Source organism: Lipotes vexillifer, unplaced genomic scaffold (assembly GCF_000442215.2).
Source record: "Lipotes vexillifer unplaced genomic scaffold, Lipotes_vexillifer_v1.1 scaffold28, whole genome shotgun sequence".
Lineage (NCBI taxonomy): Eukaryota > Metazoa > Chordata > Mammalia > Artiodactyla > Lipotidae > Lipotes > Lipotes vexillifer.
In genome coordinates, this window is record NW_006793929.1 from 115,017 (window position 1) to 128,271 (window position 13,255).

A 13,255-nucleotide genomic window follows, 5' to 3' on the forward strand; every position below is an offset into this window, starting at 1 on the left:
CATTCTTGCCCTGGGTCTGGGCTCTCCCTTCCCCACAGTCTCCTAGCAGTCACTGACCACAGGTTAAGGAGTAGACCTGATGGGCAGGTAGCGGGGGTCTCCTTGTATTGACACCTGGCTTGTAGAGATCTGTGGACAGTGCTCCTGCCTATCTTCCTAAAATCTTTAAACATGGTGTTACTGAATGCAAGTTCATGTGCCTGATCCATAGTGAGGCCAAACAGTACTGAAATGTCAGAGTTTGGAGCAGAGAAAGGTTTACTGCAGGGACACACAGGAGATGGGTGGCTTGTGCCCCAAAAACTCCAAACTCCTTGAAGGGTTTCAGCAAAGCACTTTTAAAGGCCAGGTGAGGGAGTGGTGTGGTTAGTTGTTGCAGACTTCTTGGTGTTGGATTCCTTTGCTCTTGCAGCTGTCCACATAGGTCACGATGTTCCTGTAAACCTCCAACAAGGCAAATGTTATTCTCTGTTCTGCAACTTTTTATCTCTGTATGAATGGACTCTTATTAAAGGTCAGAGCCCTGAGAGTAGGCTATCCTGTATACTTCAGGCTATAGGCAACATTCTCTTACAAAAGGTGCAGAGCCAGCATGATTAAGCACAAGCAACAAAGCACAAAGGGTCAAAGTAAAAGGAACAGATCTAACATGGAGTCAGATTTGTTCTTCCTGTTACAGTGTCAGCCAGGGCTGGGCTGCAGTGATGGTCTTCATCTGTCCTGTCTAGTAGAGCTATGGCTACTGCTGCTGCTGAAATAGTCCTTCTTTCCTCAGAGTCTGAAATAGTGGCCTGAAAATCATCTTCTACACCCCTCTATTTCTGGGTCTTCTCAGTGAGTCAGGGAAGCTAATCATTTAAGCAAACTCCAGCAAGTGGCCTTTTTTCTGATTGCTTTGTGTCTGATCAGGACTTAAATGTATTCCGTGATATTCTTTGAAACTCGGTTTCATCCCAGGCCACTGGTGTTCCCCAAGTCAGCAGTGACTTCTGAGAGGCCACACCCCTCAGCACTCCAGTTCCTCCTGGGTTACAGCCATCCACTGGAGATGAACTGGCTCCGGTGTAATGGTTTGTAGGGGGACACTGCCCACTGCCCCTGGCAGGCTCAAGTGAGGCCCCCTAAGTGGCAGATATGAATGTCTGGTCACAAAAACAAATCCAGCCAGAAACTTTCTTTGATTTCTAGAATTCAGTTTAATTTTTGATTCCAGTGCCCCTCTATCCCAGTGGATTGGGGGGAAATTAACCCCAGTCATTCCCAGGGACTCCTCCTGAGCTTTCCCCACAGCTTGGAGATCCTAGGCAGTGCTAAGGCCTCGGGAGGGGTCTCTAGTAATTAGACATCTCTTCCTGCAAACCGCCCTATAAATACCCATTGTCCCCGTCTCACGGCCACTCCAGGTTGAGCAGTTCTCTGCTGCTCCCATGCTGGCTTTGGATGTGGGAGTCGTTGCAGACTCTGCCCCACCCCCGTTCACCCTGAGCCTTGCTCCCAAGGTGCTGCAAAGACACGGAGCCAGTTCCCACCCTCTCCTGGGATGCTCTCCTCTCCCCCAAGCCAAGGGGAACGTCCTTCTCATCTGGGATGACTCCTCTCTACCTCCTGCTTCTTAAAGCTGCCTGCTCTGTAAACCCAGCGCCTCTCCTCAGGGGTTAGGCTTAAAAAGAAAAAGCCAGAATGTCTTGCAGCCTATTTCATCTTTCTGCTCTGCCTTCTTTGGGGCAAGGAGAGAATGGCTGCTTGAATGTGGAGGGAGTGGGCAGGGAAGAGAAAGTAGAGGGAGAACAGATTACCATCAAAAATATGATCCAACGACACGCATAAATACGACCTTTTTATAAGAGTGAAACCCTAACCCCAGGATGGGTTTTCTGTGGAGGTAGACTAGTTACTTTGTTTTTTGATTTTATAAAATAACACTTCAGGAATCAATGCTGGAGAATGGAAAATGGAGAGTTCATGTGCTGTTAAGTTGGTGCCACATGTAGCTTTGGAGCTGCTCTGTTAAATATGGGAGCCACTGACCACATGTGGCTACTGAGCACTGAAATGTGAGTCCAATTTGAGATGTGCTGTAAGTATAAAATACACCCTGGATTTCAAAGACTGAGTGAGGAAAAAATGTAAATTATGACATGAATAGTTTTTAATATAGATTATATGTCAAAATGATAATATGAACATATGGGTTATGTCAAATATATTAATAAAATTAAGTTTTTTCTAAGATTTGGCTACTAGAAAATTGGAAATTATACATGTGGTTCACCCACTATTGAATTAGTATTGGATAGCACTGCTCTAGAGCCATGCTAGCTGCCCCGTCGATTAAGTAGCTGTGTTAACTTTGGGAAAGTCATTTAACCTTTCTGCTTCCTTTCCTCATCTATAAAATGGGAATAATAGATTATTATTATATTATATTATGCTATATTATATTATATTAGTTGTGTTAAATGATGAGGAGGCAGAGAGGAATAAGGCACTGTCCTATGTTCAATGAACGCAAATGCAGTAAAATCAAGAGCGTGGGCTTTGGAGTCAGGCCTGGGTTTGGATTTGTCACTTAGCTGTGTGATCCTGGTTGAGGTACTTAACTAATCTGAGCTTTGGCTTTCTTATTTATGAATGGGGATGATGATGTTTACCTTATGGGTTGTTAGGAATATATATATATGCGTGAGTGTATGTATGTGTATATGTGTGTATACACTGTATGAAACACTGTGTGTATACACACACGCACAGTGTTTTATGTAGTACCTGGCTCATAGTTAGCCAGTCAATAATTATAACTGCTGTTATTGCCATGACCATCATCTTCCTGTGGGTGACCCTACTGTTATTACCACTAGGTAAGCAACTTAAAGACTAAGTTTTTCTACCATTGTGGAGCAACAGGCTCCGACGCGCAGGCTCCGGACGCGCAGGCTCAGGGGCCATGGCTCGCGGGCGCAGCCGCTCCGCGGCATGTGGGATCTTCCCGGACCGGGGCACGAACCCATGTCCCCTGGCATCAGCAGGCAAACTCTCAACCACTGCGCCACCAGGGAAGGCCTTAAAGACTAAGTTTTTTTTATCACCTTTACTTTTCTTCTGTCATCCCAATTCTCATGTTTGTTTTAGTTTTAATATTTCGGCTATTAAGTACATTCTGTTCTCACTTGTAGTCCATCTCCTTTGGTTTCCCCAGCCACCTCTTGGTTGGCTAAAATTTATCTTCTAATAGTTTCCTCAAGGAGGGAATCAGAGGAACAATATTCCCAGGGTTTCCAAATGTTCTTTTCTACGTTTTTATACTTAAAGGACAGCTTGGCTGGATAGAACGCCCTTGGCTCACTTTTTGTTTGTCTTGTGTGTGTTATGGGTGGTGCTGCAGTGTCTTCTCATAGTGTGTGCTGCCAAGAAGAAATCCAAGGCCAACTTGATTTTTTTCTTTTGTAAGTGACTTTTTCTTTTTGCCTGGTTGCTCAGAGGTTTCTTTTATTCCACCAGCTTTGTTGAGATAAAATTGACATATATACTATTGTGAAAATTTAAGGTGTACAATGTAATACACATATATATTGTGAAATGATTATCACAATAAGCTTAGTTAATGCATCCATCACCTCACATAATTAGATTTTTTGTGTGTGGTGAGAATATTCAATTAGAAACCTTCAAGTGTATAATACTGTATTGTTAAATATAGTCACCACACTGTACATTAGATCCCCAGGACTTATTCATCTAATAACTGAAAGTTTGCACCCTTTGACCAATTTCTCCCCATTTCTCTCAGCCCCAGCCCCTGGCAACCACCATTCTACTCTCTCTTTCTATGAGTTTGGCTTTTTTTGTTTCCACATATAAGTGAGATCATATAGTATTTGTCTTTCTCTATCTGACTTATTTCACTTAGCATAATGCCCTCAAGGTCCATCCATGTTGTTGCAAATGACAGGATTTCCTTCTTTCTCATGGATGAGTAATATTGCATTGATATACTTCAAATTTTTGTACCCATAAAAAATATATAAAATCACATTTTCTTTATCCATTCATCTGTCAGTGGATGCTTCGGTTACTTCCATGTCTTGAATATTGTAAATAATGCTGGAATGAACATGGGAGTGTAGATATCTCTTCAAAATAGTAATTTCATTTCCTTTGGGTATATACCCAGAAGTGGGATTGCTGGATCATATGGTAGTTCTATTTTCAATTTTTTTGAGGAACTTCCATCCTGTTTTCCATAGTGGCTTCACCAATTCACGTTTCGCACCAACAGGGCACAAAGGTTCCCTTTTCTCTACCTGCACACCAACACTGTTGCCTCTTGTCTTTTTGATAATAGCCATTCTAACAGGTGTGTGGGGATATCTTTTGCATTTCCCTGGTAATTAGTGATGTTGAGTACCTTCCCGTGTATCTGTTGGCCATTTGTATGTCTTTTCTGGAAGAATATCTATTCAAATCCTTTGTCCATTTTAATTGGATTGTTTGTATTTTGCTATTAAGTTGTATGAGTTCCTTATATATTTTGCATATTAACTTCCTCTAAGATAGATGGTTTGTAAATATTTACTTCCATTCTGTAAGTTGACTTTTGTTTTGCTGATTGTTTCTTTTGCTGTGCAGAAGATTTTTAGTTTGATGTAGCCCCACTTGTTTATTTTTGCTTTTGTTGCTTGCTCTATTGGTGTCATATCCAAAACAATTGTTGCCAAAACCAGTATCAAGGAGCTTTCCCCCTATGTTTTCCTCTAGTATTTTACAGTTTCAAGTCTTATGTTTAAGTCTTTAATCTGTTTCAAGTTAATTTGATGAGTGGTGTAATATAGGGCTCCAATTTCATTCTTCCACGTGTGCATATTCAGTTTTTCCAACACCATTTATTGAAGAGACTATAATTTTTCTATTGAGGATTCTTGGCTCCCTTGTCAGGTATTAGTTGACTGTATATGCATGGGTTTATTTCTGGGTTCTTTATTCAGTTGCATTGGTCTGTATGTCACTTTTATGCCAGTACCATATTGTTTTGATTACTGTTGTGTTGTAATAGAGCTTGAAATCAGGAATCATGATGCCTCCAGCTTTGTTCTTACTTCCCAGGATTGCTTTGGATATTCAGGGTCTTATGTGGTTCCATATGAATTTTAGGATTGTTTTTTCTATTTCTGTGAAAAATGCCTTTGGAATTTTTAAAAATTAATTAATTAGTTAATTTATTTAATTTTTGGCTGTGTTGGGTCTTCGTTGCTACTCATGGGCTTTCTCTAGTTGCAGCAAGCGGGGGCTACTCTTCATTGTAGTGCATGGGCTTCTCATTGCGGTGGCTTCTCTTGTTGGGAGCACAGGCTCTAGGCGCGCAGGCTTCAGTAGCTGTGGCACGCGGGCTCAGTAGTTGTGGCTCGTGGGCTCTAGAGCACAGGCTCAGTAGTTGTGGCGCATGGGCTTAGTTGCTCCACAGCATGTGGGATTTTCCCGGACCAGGGCTCGAACCCCTGTCCCCTGCATTGGCAGGCAGATTCTTAACCACTGTGCCACCAGGAAAGCCCCCTTTGGAATTTTAATAGGAATTGCCTTGAATCTATAGATGGCTTTCGGTAATATAGACATTTTAACAATATTAATTATTCTAATTCACATACAAGAGATATTTTTCCATTTATTTGTGTCTTCATCAATTTATTTTATCAATGTCTTATAATTTGTCAGTATACAGATCTTTCAACATCTTGGTTAAATTTATTTCTAAGTATTTTATTATTTGTGATGCTATTATAAGTGGGATTGTTTTCTTTATATCTTTTTCAGATAATTTGCTCTTAGTATATAGAAACACAACTGATTTTTGCCTGTTGATTTTGTATCCTGCAACTTTACTGAATTTGTTTATTAGTTGTAATAGGTTTTTTGGTGGAGTTTTTAAGATCATATCATCTGCAAACAGAGACTGTTTTACTTCTGCCCATCTGATTTGGATGTATTTATTTATTTTTCTTGCCTGATTGCTCTTGCTGGGACTTCCAGTACTATGCTGAATGGGAGTAGTGAGAGTGGAGACTCTTTTCTTGTTCCTGATCTTAGTGGGAAAGCTTTCAACCTTTCACCACTGAGTATGTTAGCTGTGAGTTTGTCATATATGGTTTTTATTATGTTGAGGTATATTCCTTCTGTACCCAATTTCTTGAGAGTTCACTTCATGTTCATTTATCATGAAAGAATGTTGAATTTTGTGAAATGCTTTTTCTACATCTATTGAGAGAATCATGATTTGGTGTATCACATTTATTAGTTTGTGTATGTTGAGCAATCTTTGCATCCCAGGGATAAATCCTACTTGATCATGGTGTATGAACCTTTTAATGTGATGTTGAATTTGGTTTGCTAGTATTTTGTTGAGAATTTTTGCATACATATTCATTAGTGATATTAGTCTATAGTACACTTTTCTTGTAGTGTCATTATTTGGCTTTGGTATAAGTGTAGTGCTGGCCTCATAAAATGAGCTTGGAGGTGCTCCCTCTTTTTCAGTTTTTTGGAAGAGCTTGAGGAGGATTGGTATTAATTCTTAATCTGTTCAGATTTTCTCTTTTTTTTTTTTACAATTTAGATTGGTTTAATCTTGAAATGTAATCCAGTAAGACTAAAAACTAAACATTTCACGTCCTGTACCAAATAGTAAAATACTCGAAGGCCTTCAGGATACTTTGACTGATTAACATCAATAAGAGAACCTATTTTTGTTGTGGTAAAAGAAATGTGTTAATCTCCAATTACAGTTTCAAGCTCCTGCCGGCCAGCCCTGTCAGAGGGAGGCCACAAAGCATCATCTTCTTTTGTAATTTACTGTCATCAATAATTCTCTTCAGTTCTTCAATTACAATCTTGTGTACATAAGCCTCCCTTCTGATCATGACATCATTTTTATAATTGCTGTTGTTGGCATATCTAAGTTTTCAGTCCGGCCCAAACTAAAACTCCAGAAACTCGTGTCCAAACTTGCCCTTGTGCCCTACATAGTAGCGTAGGTAGAAATCACTGGCCATAGCCATCCTTGTCCCCGAAAAGCCCACCAAAGGCCCAGCCAACGTGCCTCCAGGCACCTGGCCCAGATTTTCTTTTTCTTCCTGATTCAGTGTTGGTAGTTTCTATATTTCTAGGAATTTATCCATTCTTTTAGGTTATCCAGTTTGTTGGCATGTGATTATTTATAATAGTCTCTTATGGTCCTTTGTATTTCTATTGTGTCATATTTAGATTTCATTTCTAATTTTATTTGAGTCTTTGCTCTTTTTTGGGGGGTGGGTGGGTCCATATGGTTTATTGAATGGATGGATGGAGAGAAAATGATGATGATGAACAGCTGCCAACTCAAGAAAAAAAACTCTTGGTTATTGAAGTCATCCAGGCACAGCAGAGGGACCAGGGCCAGCCTTCCCTGGCCCTCCAAGGGCACTGCTGTCAGGACTCAGAGCCAGCTAAAGGGGACGCCAAGCCCCCAGTCCCAGTGCTTTGCCCCGATCTCTCATGCTGAGTGAACAGTTCTCCTGTGATGCTCTGAGCAGGCAACAGGGAGCTCTTCATGTTGAGACCCCACTGTCCATTCTCTGCCCCACTGGTGTCCACGAACAATAGGAATCTTGGGGAGATATACTAGCAATCCCAGATCCCAGGTCACCCCAAGGTCACTGACTCATGGGACTTCCTCAACAATCTCCATATCTAAGGCTGACCTGTTATCTGGGAGCCAGATATGCCTCTTGGGGGCACCATGTTGCATCTGTGGAGTCTACTAAGCAAAGGCACTGTCACAGGGTTTCTACCTCCCACTGAACCGATCTGAACTCGTTCCAGTGTGAGATCCAAATACAGATGTATTGACTGGTTTCTGCCAAGAGACTCCTTAACTTGAAAGACAAAGTGAACCCCTGCAATCCGGGCACTAGCCTGGTCACCATATCACGGAGGGGGGCAGCAAAGGCCTGAGCTCTGAAGGGAATGGCAGGAGAAAAAAGATAGTGTGTGAAAGATCCAGGGTTTGGAAGGGACAACTGGGCCCTTCAAACATGGAAAAATGTCTTTCAGTAACTCCTCTCCCTGTACTATCAATGACCAGGGCACAGGCAACCCATGATCACTGAGTCTTTGCTCTTTTTTCTTAGTCTAGCTAAAGGTTTGTCAATTTTATCTTTTCAGAATACCGTCTTAGTTTTGTTGATCTTTTCTATTGTTTTCCCTGTCTATATTTCGTTTATTTCTGTTCTGATCTTTGTTACTTCTGCCATCTTTGGACTCATTTAGTTCTTTAGTTCCTTGAGGTGTAAAGTTAGGTCATTTATCTGTGATCTTTCTTTTTATCTTTTAAATGTAGGTGCTGTTGCTATACACTTCCCTCTTAGAATGGCTTTTGCTGCACTCCATAAGTTTTGATATTTTTTGTTCTGTGTTTCCATTTCTATTTGTTTCAAGATATTTTTTGATTTCTTTTTTGATGTATTCTTTGACTCATTTGTTCAGGAGTGTGTTGTTTAATTTCCACACATTTGTGAATTTTCCATTTTCCTCTTTTGATTAATTTCTAGTTTCATACTATTATGGTTGGAAAAGATACTTGGTATGATTTCAGTTTCCTTACATTTGCTAAAGCTTATTTTGTGACTTAATATATGATCTATCCTGGAGAATGTTTCAGATGCAATTGAGAAGAATGTGTATTTTGGTGCTGTTGGTGGTATGTTCTGTATGCATCTCAGGTCCATTTGGTCTAAGGAATAGTTCAAGTACAGTGTTTCCTTATTTACTTTCTGTCTGGGTGATGTAACCATTGTTGAATGTGGGGTATTGAAGTTCCCTACTATTATTACATTGTTATCTATTTCTCCCTTCAGTTCTATTAATATTTGCTTTAAATATTTAGGTGCTTCAATGTTGGGTGCATATATACCTACAATTGTTATATCCTCTAATGACTTGGTCTCTTTATCACTTGGTCCCTTTTTATATAGTGACCTTCTTTGTCTCTTGTGACCAGCTTTGATTGAAAGGCTATTTTATCTGATATAAGTATAGCCACTTCTGCTCTCCTTTGGTTACCATTTGCATGGAACATCTTTTTTCATCCCTTCACTTTCAACCTATGTGTGTCCTTAAAGCTAAAGTGAGTCTCCTATAGGCAGCATGTTGTTGGATGTTTCTTTTATCCATTCAGCCACTTTGTGTCTTTTGATTGGAGAATTTAGTCCATTTACATTTAATGTAATTATTGATAGATAAGGACTTACTATTACCATTATGTTACTTTATGACTTTTTTAGTTATTTTGTTCCTTTCTTCCTCTCTTACTGTCTTCCTTTGTGATTTATTTTTTGTAATGGTATGCTTTAATTCCTTTATTTTTTGTGTAACTACTAAAGGCCTTTGTTGTATTTTTTGTATATGTGTGGCCACCACAAGGCTTACATAAAACATCTTGTAAGATATAAGTCTATTTAAAGCTGATAACAACTTACTTTCAATTGCATACAAAACCACTGCTCTTTTACTCTCTCCTCCCCACATTTTATGCTATTGATCTTTTGATCTTATGCATCCATTAACAAATTATTGTAGCTTATATACTGTATATAATTATAGCTTATACATATTGTAGCTTATTTATTATTGTAGCTTATTATAGTTGTTTTTAATATTATTGTTTAACTTCTGTGCTAGAGATAAAAGTGATTTACACACCACGATTATAGCATTTGGGAATTCTGAATTGAACTATATAATTACCTTTACCAGTGAGTTTTATACTTTTATGTATTTTTAAGTTGTTACTTAGCATCCTTTCATTTCAACTCCCTTTAGCATTTCTGTAAGGTAGATGTAGTGATGTTGAACTTCCTTAGCTTTTGTTTGTCTGTGAAATTCTTTATCTCTCCTTCATTTCTGAAGGACAGTTTTGCTGGGTATAGTTTTCTTGGTTGGCAGTTTTTTGCTTTTAGCACTTTGAATATTTCATATCAGCTCCTTCCCTCATGGCCTGCAGACTTTCTACAGAGAAATCTGCTGATAGCCTTATGGGGGTTCCCTTGTTCATGATAAGTCATTTTTCTCTTGCTGCTTTCAAAATTTTCTCTTTGTCTTTGATTTTTTACATTTTGATGATAGTGTGTCTCAGAGTGATCTTCGTTGGGTTGGTCTTGCTTGGGGTCCTTGGGATCCTTTGAGATTCTTCTACTTAGATGTCCATATCTCTTTCTAGATTTGGGAAATTTTCAGCTATTATTTCTTTAAATAATCTTTCTGCCCCTTTCTGTCTTTTCCTTCTGGGACTCCTATGTTGTGAATATTCATTTGCTTGAAGGTGTCCCATAATACATATAGGTTTTCTTCACTCTTTTTCATTCTTTTTCCTTTTTGTTCTTATAATCAGCTAATTTCAAATGATCTGTCTTCAATTTTTCTGATTCTGCTTCATGATCAAGTCTATTGTTGAGGCTCTCTATAGAATTTTTCAGTTCTGACATTGTATTCTTCAGGTTCAGGATTTCTGTTTTTGTTCTTTTTTATGGTTTCTATTTCTTTATTAAACTCATTTTGTTCATGCATTGTTTTCCTGATTTTGTTTAGTTATCTGTGTTCTTGCATTTCACTGAGTTTCTTTTGTGTGTGTGTGTGTGCAGTATGTGGGCCTCTCACTGTTGTAGCCTCTCCCGTTGCAGAGCACAGGCTCCGGATGCACCATAGCCATGCAGCCATGGCTCACGGGCCTAGCTGCTCCACGGCATGTGGGATCTTCCCAGACTGGGGCACGAACCCGCATCCCCTGCATCGGCAGGCGGACTCTCAACCACTGCGCCACCAGGGAAGAAGCCCTCACTGAGTTTCTTTAAGATGATTATTTTGAATTCTTTTTCAAGTAATCTGTAGGTCTCCATTTCTTTGGGGTCAGTTACTGGAGCTTTATTAATTCCTTTGATGATGTCATCTTTGCCTGATTCTTAATGATTCATGTAGCCTTGCATTGTTATCTGTACATTTGAAGAAGCATACACTTCTTCCAGTCTTTACAGACTGGTTTCCATAGGTAAAAACCTTCTCCTGTCTGTTCCCTGGGCTGATGGACTACCTCTGAAATCTCAGTTGTGCTGGGTTAGACCCAGTTATATGGCTGTTGCTGGGTCTGTAGTGGGATCTTCAGTTGGCAGGCTTGTTATCAGGGGCTGGGACAGGTGTGGATCCTGTCTCGTCTCTGGGTGAATGGGACTGCCTCCAGTGCCTTGTTCAGTAGGGTGTTCTGGGATAAGGATCCTCTTCAGCTTCCACAGTTGGGTCCTTAGACAGCAGGTCTATTACTAGGTGTGCAGGGGGCATGGCTACCACTAGATCCCTGGGAGGACTGATGCCTGGTCACTGGATGGGCCCCTAGGTGGGCAGGACTGGCCCTGGACCATGGCTGAGAGGGGCTGGAATGGGGCCCCAGGGTTGTTTGAGATTCTCTAGCCATGTTTGAGGTCTGCAGACCTGGCCCTGGAGGCACAGATGTGTATGTCTTCCACCAGGTCCCTGGGCAGGTTGGGCTCAGTGGTGTGGACTGAGGCTGGGAGGGCCTGGAACTGAGTATATGTCCTTTTCAGAGTCTCTTGGAGCACAGACAGTAGTGTGTACTACTGGGTCCCTTGCTGGCAGGTCTGCTGGTGGACTGAAGCTGTGTTGAGGTTGGAGCCCAGTACAGGGCGCTTCTGGGGGTTCAGTCTGGAGAGTCTCCCAGTGGGGCCCTGGACCCTAAGGACTGCTGGCAGATGGAGGCTGTGAGGGGGTTAGAGGCAAGTATGGGGCCCTTTCTGGATCTCTGGGGGTATAGACAGGTATTTCTCCTGCAGGGTCCCTGTGCCAGCAAGACTGTGGACAGTGGCTGGGATGGGCTGGAGCCCAATTACACGGCCTCTTCGCAATCTACAGTCTGACTGAGTTTGGGGGCTTACCTCCAGGGGCTCCCAGACTGTGGCCAAGAGGAGCTGGAACTGGTTCACGGGCCAATTCAGGGTCCACAGCTGGGACTGAGGGTTATATGTCTATTACCTGATGCTCGGGTGAGCATGGCTTCTCCTGGGTCCTTTGGCATATGGTACTGGAGACAGGACCAAGCCAAATAGGGCTGTAGTCAAGTTCTCAGGGGCACAAAGCTGTTTCTGTTTCTGTAGCGGGGAGCATGGTTGGTAAGTCAGCAGCATGGGGCAGACCTGCCTTCTCAAAACACCTCTCCTTGGTCTTGGACTTCACAATCTCCTACCTGGATCCCAAAGCTCCTATGAAGACACTTTCAAAGCTCCTATGAAGGCACTTTTGTCCATGGGTGGATGCCAAATTATTGTTGTTGAGGCAGGGATATGATCAAGGGATATCTTGTTCAGCCATTTTGCTCCAAAGGGTTCTTATTTTGATCTTTAAATCCATTAAGTCCTAGGATATGTCTCAACGTTGACTGCTGTGGTTGATATTCCCTGGTATGTAGTGTGCCCTTTAATATGAACATCTAAGACTTCTATTTCAGGCAAGTTTCCTTGAATTATACTTTAAAATACTTCTTCTGCTCTTTGTTTTATTTATTACTATTTTTAAATTTAACAAACACTTGGACATTGCTTGGAATATGCCAGGCACTGTTCCAGCCTCTTATCAAATTTTAACCCATTTAAACTTCCTAACAGCTCTATGGAGTAGGTACTAACATTATCCTCATTTTAGTGATGGGGAAACCAAGAAAGAAAGTGGTTAAGAAACTTGTCCAAATTCACATTCACTTCATTGACATGAAGTCAAACACTTCATTTTCTTAACCGTTGTGCCAGGCTGGTTTTCTTCTTTCTTGGTGACTCACTTTGTGTATAAAGTATGATAGCTCTCCTTCAACTGTCTCCTATTATTTTCTCTCTAATGTTTTACAATACTTTATTTCTGCTTGTGTTCACCTTGTCTAGTTTCTTATAGTGAGTTCCAGCGTATATTTTCTTTGTTGATTTCCCACCATTTTCATCTTAATTTCTGTGATTTTTTTTCTTCTTTCCTGACTTTTTCATGTTTCATCTCTTCCTGTTATCTTGCCATCACATTCTTGAGTTTTTGCATGTCTGCTTTGTTTTATTCCTTCAAGGAGATGATGGCTTCATATATATTTTTAAATTCATGGTGAAATATTGGATCATAATTTTCATGTATTCCCTGATAACGTTTTTAGTGAGTGTTATTCATCTCTTGGTAATTTTGCTGCTCT

At 40.7% G+C, this 13,255-nt stretch overlaps 1 protein-coding gene and 1 pseudogene across 1 annotated transcript in view; one reads left to right on the top strand and one right to left on the bottom strand.

Moving 5' to 3' along the window:
* VWA3B (von Willebrand factor A domain containing 3B) overlaps positions 1-13,255 on the top strand; it is a 218,934-nt gene that overhangs the window by 45,333 nt on the left and 160,346 nt on the right.
* On the bottom strand, positions 6,601-7,046 carry LOC103073631 (protein mago nashi homolog 2 pseudogene; annotated as a pseudogene).